Consider the following 12,384-nt stretch of genomic DNA (forward strand, 5'->3'; position numbering starts at 1 on the left):
TGTTCGACCAAATGCCAGGGCATGCTAGGGGGCTCCAATCCACAAGAGAGTTAGCAGGGTGGGGCTATAGGCTTGGGAAAATCCATGTGACATGCCGGTCTAGTCAGGGGATCAAGTTCATAACACAAACCAGAAACTAAGCCAAAACTGGTCATGCACTCAGGGTGTTTGACAAAATGCCAATGGCATCTAGGCAACTCTTGGGGTGACCAAATTCTCCAGATCAATGTCTCTTTAGATGATACAGAGGGTGGTGAGGTTAGTTTGCCAAAAGCTCAAAATTGTTAGTGTAAGTTTTGCCAAACTTCAGTTCTGGGCAGAAGGAAAAATGCATTGTTTCAGGAGCCAAAAATCTTCCAATGGGTCCACTCTCCTGGACTTAAGGGTTTGGTATGGTGTACTACAAGCAGGAGAAAGCTCATGGCCACTAGAGCAAAATTTATTAGGGATGCAGTAGAAATCACCAGGTTGGACCAGAATGAAAAAGAGGTTGATTCACTCAAATTTTTCAAAGAACATCAATGGGTTTTTGCATGAAGTTGAATAATGTACTCCTATTAACATCCCATAATTTTGGTGGAAGCTAGAAAGAAATATTTAAAGGGGTTGTAGTGCAAAATTGCTCTCTGGACCAGATTTGGAAACTTGGTGTAGAGCTCAAAATATTAAATGAATGAACTATATTTTTGCATAAAAGTGATTTAAAAACATCTCATGACATCTCCAAATTTTGGTGAAAATTTTAAATAAATTTATCAAGTGGTTGTAGTTCAAAAAGAGCTCCAAAATTAATGAAAAATCTTTTTATGGAATAAAGCTCAGAGAAAAACAATTATGCAAATAAACTCCACTGATAATAGAAATGTTTTTCTTGAAAGGGCAAACAAGTCCAATAATATATTTGGAAACTTTCACTTGGGATAAAACTCCATAAAAAAACCAAGAAAAGGGTGGTACTGAAATCAAAGAAAACCCAGAAAAATGTAAAGTTTAATTTTCGTGGCAAAATTTTAATTAGTAAAACAAGGTTAAAATTTTGGGGTGTCACAACACTACCCCCCTTAAGAAAAATCTCGTCCTCGATATTTGCTAAAAGTTGCTTTAAGAAAATATAAGCAATAAAATGTGGCTACAGTGGGAGGGCAATAAGTGGTGTAAAATCACAGTGTGGAACACTGGCGCTGCGTGGGAAAATCTACGGTTAGGGGCAAAATGAGAGATTTCTATATTGGATACAGTAAATTTAGAATAAATCCTAAATTTAAAATACGCTGGTCGTACCCGAGAGCATGGTGCTCTCTCCGGCTGATAGGTGAACCCAGGGCCCACTGTCAGCCTCTTCTTCTTCCTCTGGCTCTCTCTTCTTCCTCTCTCCCACGCGCTTTCCCGCGCTTTCTCCACCGGCGACGTCTAGCGCGTAGGGCATCTAGGCCGTACCTGCGGTAGTGCGTGGCGTGCTAGCTGCCGGTGCAGCATGCACTCACCTCGCGGGCCAGCGTGCTCTTGGCACTGCTCGCGGATTCGCCTCCGAACACCGGTGATCGGGTGACGAGTGGCGCTGGTGGACTTCGCCCACCATACACCGAGCTCGAGCTATAAAACGGACGAGGTGCTTCTCTCTTCTTCCTCACACCTGGCCTCGCTTCTCCTTCTTCCTCCTCCATTTCCGTTTACAGAAGCTAGAGACGAGGTTTTAATAGCGGAGGCGATGCCGGATTGGTACGTGATCCTGATGTGCGGAGGGCTGGTGGCATTGCTGGGGCTCTCTGTGCTCCTGTGTGCGATGATCCTCGAGGATCGTCGTGATGCTGCCGCTCGAGTGTTGGCTCTCTGCGGTGGCGGTGATCACAAGGAGTAGGTGTGGTCTCGAGTGCTAATTGTTGTTGGTGTGCGGGAGGTAACTCATATCCGGATGATTATCCACTAATCTATCCTTCAAAGACTGTGGTGCGTTAGGGAGATGATTAGCCAGATGCAACACGGTTACGTGGTGTTGCAAGTAGTGTATGTGTTCAAGTGGTTGCGGTTGTGAGTCTGCTGCCGGGGTGCTGCGTGAATAAAATTCCATGTCGTGAGGAGACATATGTTGTAGCAACTCAGGAAAAAGAAATCTCACTCCAGGATTTCTCGCGAGGAAAAAAATTAGTTAATCAAAATTTACAGCAGCAAAAATTACTCATTACAATTGAAACCAAATGTTCATCTCATCGCACAAGGTTTAGAATAACACGCATGAGTTACAACACTTAACTAAATGTGAGAATACAAGAACATAGCAGTGACGTCTAGAATGAAAATGGCAACTGGACAGGGTCCTGAGAAAACGTCTCTGGTACTGGGGCGCACTCTTCTTCTATCGGGGGAAGCAGATTGATCAGTCGATGAACGCGTCTCTCCTGGTCGGGCCTCAATGGTCTGCCGATGGCGATCTGAGGATTTAAATCACCTAGGCTCTAGAGATAACCCATTACTCGCTGGGTCAAATGCTCTTGAGCGATGACATACTGGACAAGGTTGGCCAGTACTGATTCTCTCTCAATTCGTCCACGGGGAAAAGATGTCACTTCCCCGGGTGCTGCACGGCTCGGAAAGTAATAATACCCTCGTTCGCTGGCATAGGGTACCGCGAATCGAAGGCAAACAATTGCTTCGTGTGCAGCCGCTTCTATGGCCATCTGCGGAGTCGGCATAGATTTCCCTAGGAAGGAGACTTCCGTTGGGTCCTGATTTGAGTTTACGGGAGGGATGTGCACTACTGCCCAATATTTTGAGGTGGAAGAGGTGATCCTCGATTTGAGCAGCTCGTACTGGGGTGGCTGGGTAGAACCCATGGTACTGCAGGTAAAGTCCCACAATATTTTAACAAAACTACCCGGGGTTGCATCCAGGGTTCTCAGATAAATGCTAGGGCTCGGCATGGCAAGAAATGGTTGTGAGGGTTGCGCACAAGATGAGGGGTACTCGGCAAGGTCACGAGGTGTCCCTTTTATAAAGCAACTGGGCTGGGTTATTTACCGCGGTGAAGGGCAACTAGTTTGTTGGTTCTGCCCTATGGGGTCGGGGTCAAAGCCACAGTTACACACATCTCGCCAAAGTGACGCATTACTGTGGGTGTCGACGGGGGTTGGTTTTGGTAGCTACGCCCGGAATTAAAATGCAGTCATACATTAACACAGCTACTATAAAAATAGGGGCGCACGGGCATGCATCGTTGTGGTAATACGAGGTCACATAATTACTGGGTGTGGACAAGCCGAGACTGGGTACTACTCGAGTGACTTAGTCCACCTCATTCATATCTAAGCGGGCGTGTCTTGCGAATGCCGAGGCTTCTCCATAGGCTCCACCGTCGGGGTTAGCCGGTGGGGGTTGAGGAACTGCAGGGTCGGGGTAGCGATGGTGACCATCATAGGGATTGTTGGCCACAATCCCATTGGAGTGGGTTCCCAAAAGGCGACGAAGCACTTCTGGGTCATTAAGGCACCTTGGTTGATGGCTGGGGCTGACCTCAGGGTCTCGATCGGTTGTCCGAACAGCATGACTGGGTTGTCGGTGTCGGGCTCAGCCTCTCTTCTTGCTGGGGGTCGGCGGATCAGTTCTCCACGAGTTGCGATCAGATCTAGGGTGATTTGATCGAACAGTCCCTCTAGTGCACTTACATAGCGCACCAGATGCAATAATGCAGGATCCGTCTCGTGATCTCCGTTGGCAACTTGTGGTGGTCTACCATACCCATCACGGCTGGGGTAGTAGTAGAAGGAGCGACAGTTAACTCTGGGCGACAAGTGCCAGAGTTGAACTATAGCTTCTCGGGCATCTAGTTGGATGGCTTGTGGCTCAAAGGAAGTTGTCTTTCCGGTGAACCTGTAGGGGCGTTTTGGCGATAGACCCCTACCATAGACGTGCACAGTGGCCCAAAACTGATGGCTCTCACCGCTCATGGACCCTTGGTACACAACATACTCCGGGGGCTCTTCTAATGCAAAGGCACGGCGGGTGAGGTTTTCTAGCATGGTCACAAAACCTCCAAGGTTGGTTGCTGTGGTCTCATTGTGAACAATGGGGCCAGGCATTATGGCTTGGAGTGGGGTAGAGGCTGTGCTGTGTTGGGTTGAGGCTAGCGTGCCCTTATATAGAAAAAGGGAACGGAGTCTTCCTTCGCACGCTTGCGAGAAAGACTATTTAGGGGCTGGTCACTGGCGTGTGACTGACAGGTTAGGCTGATAGGTTGGGCACCGACTTCGAAAAGGTGTCGGGTCACTGTGAGGCTATCTTACACGAGAAGCTTGGTCGGGGCTTGTTTAAGATCTGGTGGGCTGGTTTACCTAGGTTTTTCGACCTGGCTAAGATAGGATTAGCCAATGGTCAGCCTGGCTCTGATACCAAGTTTGTCAGGACCGGTTTTTCAGAATATTAATTTCCCAAAAGTGGCCCTTGTGCTCACCAGCCCCAGGATTACAGTTAGCTGATGAGACGCCAACTTGTTATAGAAACTCCAAGCAAACTACAAAATATGTAGTACAAGACCATTCTGGCCTATGGGTACAACAATTGGTTTCTAGTGGTTGATGGCGGAAGCGGTTTGCGGATCATCAGCGTCTATGGGACTCCATTTCCCACAGGAACAGCTGACCAGGATAACTCGTATCTTCACGAGGCTGCTATCTCCATTGCGTAGGTTCCGGGGCTGTCATCGCAACGTTCCTTTCCACGCAAGAAATCTGGCCAAGACAATAGCCAGGGACAAGCCAGTGAGTACTTTGAATGTACTCACAAACATTAAGAACACAGGTATAATATAGTCACTGATAATCATGCTTTAAAATATTCTATGATCACTTCGTCAGTTGTGAAATAAGGTTCATGATGCACGCAAGTAGATCATTTAAATAAATCACGAGTAAACAATCAGGGTGTAAAAATATAAAGCACCGATTGGGTGTCTGAAGCGACGCCTCGAAAGGATAATAATATGAAGCATGCCTCAGTCGGGCGTCTGAGCGACACCACAGAAAGGGCTTATATATAAAAGGAATAACAAGCATGCCACAATCAGGCGTCGGTGCGACACCACATAAAGGGCTTATAAGTAAATGAAATAACGGACATGCCACAGTCGGGGGTCTGTGCGACACCACATAAAGGGCTTATAAGTAAATGAAATAACACGCATGCCACAGTCGGGCGTCTGGGCGACACCACATAAAGGGCTTATATAAGAATAATCACATTGAATATCCAGGAGGTAGAACCGTCCCAGGGATACTCAATAATTCAAATAACATAAATGATTAGTCCATAAAAATAATAATCATAATCATCATACGTCACAAGTTATGATCCATATTCTGGTTTAGTAGTTTCTCCTCCGAAGACCGACACTAAGACCGACGCTTGACCCATCCCAGACTGTAGTCCTTAACCATGGACACGGCTATTCGAATAGGTTCAATATCTCTGCAGAGGATGTACTCTTTACCCACGAGTAACGGATTTCTTTAGTCCATCGGAACTAAGTCCGTCTACAGTCTTTTAGTCGAAAACACGCCTGACTTGCACACACCAGCTTAACCTTACATGTGTTTGGAATCACCCAGACACCTGTCAAGCAAAACTCTAAGTGGGGAGGCTACAACCTCGCGTAGCATGGGATCAAATTTTTATCGCGCGCTCTAAGGGGTGGCCTCCCCTCTCGGTCCCAACCGGAAACACCCATGCCCCCGGACCATGTGGCATGCCTACCAACTACAACCGGTATCTTCCACCATGGCCTCTCTGTACGGTGTGTGCTAGGACAGGGGTTGACAACTTACTGAACCATACCCTACCTACGGCAGGGGCAAGTGGCAGCACGAAACAATTATGGGGGTTACTGGAACAAGACTCGATCTACGGCCGACTCAGGAGGCTTAAGTATTTCCTGCATGGTTAGCTCAAGAATTATATTTCACAGCCATCAGACACAACCACCACTTATCATACCTCCCCCTGCTCTACCGGTCATAACCGTCTCGACGAGGGACAAGCTCGTGTCTACACAAGACAGAGACTTTCCCGGGTCCTTCCCGGTAGACATGAGAGGCATATGAGGGTGATTGCTATCACAAGCTTATCCATTTCCAACAGCAAGAATTTTCATTTATGCACTCAAGGTGTATGATCATATCATCATATAAAAATAACCAACGCTTCATGTCGAGGTGGTGTTATAACCGTATCGAACAACCCACAAAACATTATGCCAGGGTTCAGAATGCTTGCCTTCCAGGTGTGGAGGGGTGAGTTGCTTTCCAAAACTTTTGAAAGTTTCCTCTCTCTCCAAAAATCCTATTTAAGAAAATTTGAAATCAACACATACTTTAAAAACAGTACAAAAAGTTGTCCTAATTATTTTTGAAATAAATCTTAAAATAAACTAGATGAAATTTGGGAGTGGTAGGAAAAAGAATCAATTCATTTGGACTTATATTTAAAAAGTTATAGCCAGTCAAAGTTTTGGTCAAATTCTGTTTTTAAATTAAAACAGAAAAAGAAGACGTTTCAGATAGAAATACGCTTCTGGGGTAGAGGAGACGTACTTATGGGGTTTACGCCTTCACTTAAAACACGTGGAGGCGAGGCTGGGTCACTGACAGTGGGTCCACGGTGCCCACTGGTCAGGTTTGACCAGTCGCCCCCTCCCTCCTTTTCCTCTGCCCGAGCGGGGGCGGGATTCCGGTGATCGTCGCCGGCGAACGGAGGCTCCTCGAGGGCATCCGAGGCCAGGGATGGATCCGCCACTCCTTGGCAGTCCTCCCGGTGGTCGATTGGCCGGCGGGGACGGAGGGAATCGCCGCCGGCGAGCTCCGCGACAAAGGGAGCTTCGGGCATGATTGGGGGCTTTGTCTCCGGTGGCTCCCGATCAAAATCGAGCTTGGGGGTGGACTCACGAGACGAAGGGAGGGCCCCTGGTGAAGAGAGTGGAAGGGGGGAGGCCCTGGTGGCGCCGGAGTGAACAAGACAGTGGCGGCGGCCGTGGTTGCCGGAGATGAGGAAGACGACCTCTCTGGTCTTTCTACTGCTACGGGCGGATCGGTGAGGGAGTGTGGGAGGTTGCTTGAGGGTTTGGTGAGCTCGGGGGGTCCTTATATAGAGATTGGGGGCGGTTCCGACAATGGCCGAGGATAAGAATGCCGGTGACCGCCTACTGTGCTGCAGGGCGACGTGGCGGCGACGAGGGCTTGCGGACAAGGCTGCGGATGAGCTTGAGCTGTTCAAGGGGGCAGCTGGCGCGCGTGGGTGGCTCGGGCGGCGCCACCCACGATAGGGCTGCTATAGCCGGCCGCTTGCGGCCACGGCCGACCTGACGGCGGCTTTGTGTAGTGCCAGGGGTGGCTCTGCGGCGAGGGGAAGGGGCAGGGTGTTGGCTGCGAGCGGGGAAGGGCCAGAACGAGTGCGAGGCGACGGCAGTGCGACGCGGCGGCTCGGTGCACGCGCGTGCAAAACGTGCACTCTGGGCATGCCCAGAGCACGTACGCGACGTGTTCGACCAAATGCCAGGGCATGCTAGGGGGGCTCCAATCCACAAGAGAGTTAGCAGGGTGGGGCTATAGGCTTGGGAAAATCCATGTGACATGCTGGTCTAGTCAGGGGATCAAGTTCATAACACAAACCAGAAACTAAGCCAAAACTGGTCATGCACTTAGGGTGTTTGACAAAATGCCAATGGCATCTAGGCAACTCTTGGGTTGACCAAATTCTCCAGATCAATGTCTCTTTAGATGATACAGAGGGTGGTGAGGTTAGTTTGCTAAAAGCTCAAAATTGTTAGTGTAAGTTTTGCCAAACTTCAGTTCTGGGCAGAAGGAAAAATGCATTGTTTCAGGAGCCAAAAATCTTCCAATGGGTCTACTCTCCTGGACTTAAGGGTTTGGTATGGTGTACTACAAGCAGGAGAAAGCTCATGGCCACTAGAGCAAAATTTATTAGGGATGCAGTAGAAATCACCAGGTTGGACCAGAATGAAAAAGAGGTTGATTCACTCAAATTTTTCAAAGAACATCAATGGGTTTTTGCATGAAGTTGAATAATATACTCCTATTAACATCCCATAATTTTGGTGGAAGCTAGAAAGAAATATTTAAAGGGGTTGTAGTGCAAAATTGCTCTCTGGACCAGATTTGGAAACTTGGTGTAGAGCTCAAAATATTAAATGAATGAACTATATTTTTGCATAAAAGTGATTTAAAAACATCTCATGACATCTCCAAATTTTGGTGAAAATTTTAAATAAATTTATCAAGTGGTTGTAGTTCAAAAAGAGCTCAAAAATTAATGAAAAATCTTTTGATGGAATAAAGCTTAAGGAAAAAAATTATGCAAATAAACTCCACTGATAATAGAAATGTTTTTCTTGAAAGGGCAAACAAGTCCAATAATATATTTGGAAACTTTCACTTGGGATAAAACTCCATAAAAAACCAAGAAAAGGGTGGTACTGAAATCAAAGAAAACCCAGAAAAATGAAAAGTTTAATTTTCCTGGCAAAATTTTAATTAGTAAAACAAGGTTAAAATTTTGGGGTGTCACAACAGGCCGGACGTCCAAGGACCCCTTAGTCTAGGACTCCCCCAGGCGTCCAGGGCACTGCTCTATTGTGATGGATGGTTTCATCGTTGGAGCAGCTCCTGCGAGCCGTCAGACGTTGAGGCTGAAGCGGTACAAGACAAACATCGTTAATCTCAAGTGGGATTCTAATAGCATCTCCAATAGATGATGTAAAATACATTACCAAAAAGTGATAGATGTAAATTTACATCACCAAAAAACACCTGACTACTGTCGGATTTTGGGTTCCGACAGACCCTTGAGGTTCGAACACTGGGGTGCGCGCGGAGATTTCTCCTTCTACCTACCTGCACCCGTCCGCCTTGCTAAGATCTAAGCTATGGAAAGAACAGCACAAGAGACACAGGGTTTATACTGGTTCGGGCCACCGTTGTGGTGTAACACCCTACTCCAGTGTGTAGTGTGGTGGATTGCCCCTTGGGCTGATGATGACGAGCAATACAAGGAATAACAGCCTCGCGAGGGTCTGTTCTTTGTTGGGAGGATGAACTGCTAGGGGGAGTTCAGTCACCCTTCCCTCTCTCTCTCGATTGCGACCCTAGCTAGTTTCTGGGTTGGCCGATTCTGGATCCTCCCTACCCTGCGGGTGGCTAGTCCTATTTATAGGCAAAGGCCCTGGGCCTCTTCCCAAATATTGAGTGGGCAGGGCACCAACAATTGGCCATTTTGAAGGGGAACATCTGGTACACTTATCCTAACTAAAGTTGGTCCTCGCCTGCCAAAGGCTCTAGTGGTGACGCTGGCTTGGACTCCACAATGACTTCCTCCCTGCCGTTGGACTGGTCTTGGTCTCGTTGCACCGAAACGGGTGCCTTTTTGCTTGATGCTCTTCGCCTGCGCTTGCTCCCTTTGCACCAAAGAGGAAAGGAGGACACTGTGTGGGCTGGCGCCCACCTGGCGCCCTTGGTCGTCATGGCTTGCGTCACAGGCACCTCGTGAGGTACCCCGCCTTGATCTCTCCACCTCCTCGCGAGCCAGCCTGATGTGGCCGTGCCTGGGGAAGCTCCATGTCGTCCGCCCCGCGAGGCTTGGCCCCTCGCGAGGGTCTTGGGTTTGCGTCGATGAAGACGGGCCGTGATGGGCCCCCTATGAGCCACGCCGCAGGCCGCAGGTAGGCAAGTCTGGGGACCCCCGTTCCCAGAACACCGACAGTAGCCCCCGGGCCCAAGGCGCGCCCGGACTTGGCCTTGCAGGGAGGCAAAAGGGCAAGGGCGAAGCGTCACGGGCCATAACAGGCTGCGGCCTTGGGCGCCGCGTGGTGGTTGATTGGGCGTGGGCGTCTCCACTTCCCCATGGCGCCTCGGCAACTGCACGGATCGGACAAGTCCCTGCATGGAAAGCGGGTCATGATTACCTGCGATCGTGGAGGTCGGCGGTTGGCCTTCGCCGGCCATAAGTACGGAATGGCGCGCGCCCTTCCAGTCCATCCCTTCTTGCTTCTCCTTCTTCCCGGTCCTTGCTCCGTCTTGCTGCGATGGCTTCGATCCGCCGGTTCTCGTCGGCAGAGAAGGGAAAGGCTCCCCGAGAGGAACCAGACCCGCTCCCGCCGAAGAAACGGCTCACCCTCTGCAGCCCAGACGAGGGGGCCCATCAGGTGGTGTCGAGGCCCTGGTGCAAACGGGCACCGCCGGGGTTCCCGCTTCCCTTGTACGCCCACATCGAGGGCCCTGAAGGAGTTGATGCTGATTGCCACGGGCGGCGCCGACAGGTCACAGAGGTGTGGGTCGTCCCCCCTGGGGTCCACACCGAGGGCTCCTCCCGAGAGTTCATGCTCCGCGCCGCCATGCCTCCTCAGTCTTGGATTCGCCTTCCTCCCTTCTTCGCCTCCATCGTCCTGCAGGGAGAACTCCTGGAGCTTTGGCTGTAGCACGCCGGCTGCAGCACCCTCGCGACCGAAGCAGAGGTCGCGGTCGTTGCTCCGGGCGAGGTCTTCATGACTCGAGGCTGGAGCGAGATCGCCCGGGTTTGCAGGACAAGAGGCGCCTTCGCGATCCACTTGGAGTACGACGGTGCTTCAGTGATGTTCTTCAAGGTCTTCAATGTGAACAGGCGCCGGCTGGAGTGCTACCCCGGGAGAGGTGGTCGGGACCCTGCTACGGCGAGGACTGGGCCCGCCGACCGCTCCCTTGGCGGCTCCTCAGGCGGCGGAGGCGTCAGAAGTTCCAGTGACTCCGGCGAGCTCTTCGCGACTCCGGAGACGAGCAACGACAGCTACGAGCCCCCGAGCCAGTGCCGCTCCTGGAGCAGGGCGGGCTCATCAGGCCGTCGCCGACTCTGGTCTGGATGGGGTTGGCGCTGGTTCTTGACGGCCCACTGTTGATGATGGCGTCTTTTGCAGGGGCGCGTGTAGTTAGTGTCCCTTTAGGATCGGTTCCCTGCGAGGAATCAAAGACACATCCCGTGGGGGCTTGTAAGGTGCCTGTGATCCTGTTTTGTTAATATAACCCTTGTCGTAGAACTGTGCGAGTTGCTCATTCCGTTTTAGCTCAGTTCTCCCTTTCGAACCTCACGAAGGCTTGGTGCTCTACGACGACAGGTCCGAGTCCCAAGGCGGCTTCAGCCGTCGCTGGTATGCTAGGTCGCGATGCCGTGGTCAAGGTCAGGAGGTGAGTGACCCGGGGTCCGGTAAGAGCCCCTGAGTCGCGATGCTCAGGAGGTCCTCTTTGGCGCTCAAGCAGCCGTTGTTCGGTGAGAAAGGGGAGCGGCGTCGCTAACACGGGATTGCATTAGGTGCGGGGATGGTGCCACGGTAGCTGGTGCTTCCGGGTGGTGACTTATCTCGAGAATCAGGGGCCGTTCTCTGGTGTGTCATCGGGTCTGTGCATCGGCAGGCGTGAGGTTGCTCGGCGAGGTCCTCGTGTGCCCCTCCCCTCTCGCCTTTGCTCCCCTTTCTGCTCTACGTCCTCGGGTCCCGGCCCTCGAGCGAGTCTCAGCCGTCGCTGGTATGCCAGGTCGCGATGTCGTGGACAAGGCCAGAGGGTGAGGGCTGGAGAGCCAGTAGGAGCCCTGAGTCGCGATGCTCAGGCACCCCCCCTTTAACGTGCAAGCGGTTCGCGCGGATGAGAGTGAAGGAGACACTGCAAGGGCCTCGCCTAACGCAGCTCCTTTAGGAGATCCTGTAGACCTATCATAGAAAGAACGAGGGGTTTCCATGACAATTGACAATCAGCCGTTGGTTGCTTCCGAGGGGCGATGAGGCACTGAAGGCTTGACGAGGTGGCGCCATGCGGGGCTGCCGCGGCCAGAGCTCAGCCATTTAGGTTTGTCAGCGTTGCAGAGACGGACCCATGCGCAAGCGTCGTGCTGTTTGGGAGCAGCTCCGTCAGTTGGCGTCAGTTGAGCGGGCAACTAGGTCAAACTCATTAGCCGCGAAGGAGTGGATTCATTCAAATAGATGCTGGGAAGGTGGACATCACTGGGTGAGGCCCGAGCGACTTGGGGATGATGCAGCCCGAGGGGCGCCCCCAACAAAGTAAGCTAACAACACGAAATAAAAGGGATACATGCCGCAGGGACGGACCCACGCGGCCTGGGAATAATGCAGCCCTGGGGGGTGCTCCCAGCTGGAAGTGAAACTTGAAAGATGTCACCTGATGATGTTGAGGACGAAGGAGTGTTGGTATAGCAGACTCGGTGGGCCGCGGAAGCCGATCCTCACGAGCCCCCAGGCCCAGGGGCCTCGGGAGGCTCCGGAGGCACTGGTGGTTCCTTGCGGACCATCTCCATCTCCGCCAGGGCTGTGGAACGCCTGGCCTCTTGAGCCTCCATGATGCCCCT

This window comes from Triticum aestivum, chromosome 5A (assembly GCF_018294505.1).
Source record: "Triticum aestivum cultivar Chinese Spring chromosome 5A, IWGSC CS RefSeq v2.1, whole genome shotgun sequence".
Lineage (NCBI taxonomy): Eukaryota > Viridiplantae > Streptophyta > Magnoliopsida > Poales > Poaceae > Triticum > Triticum aestivum.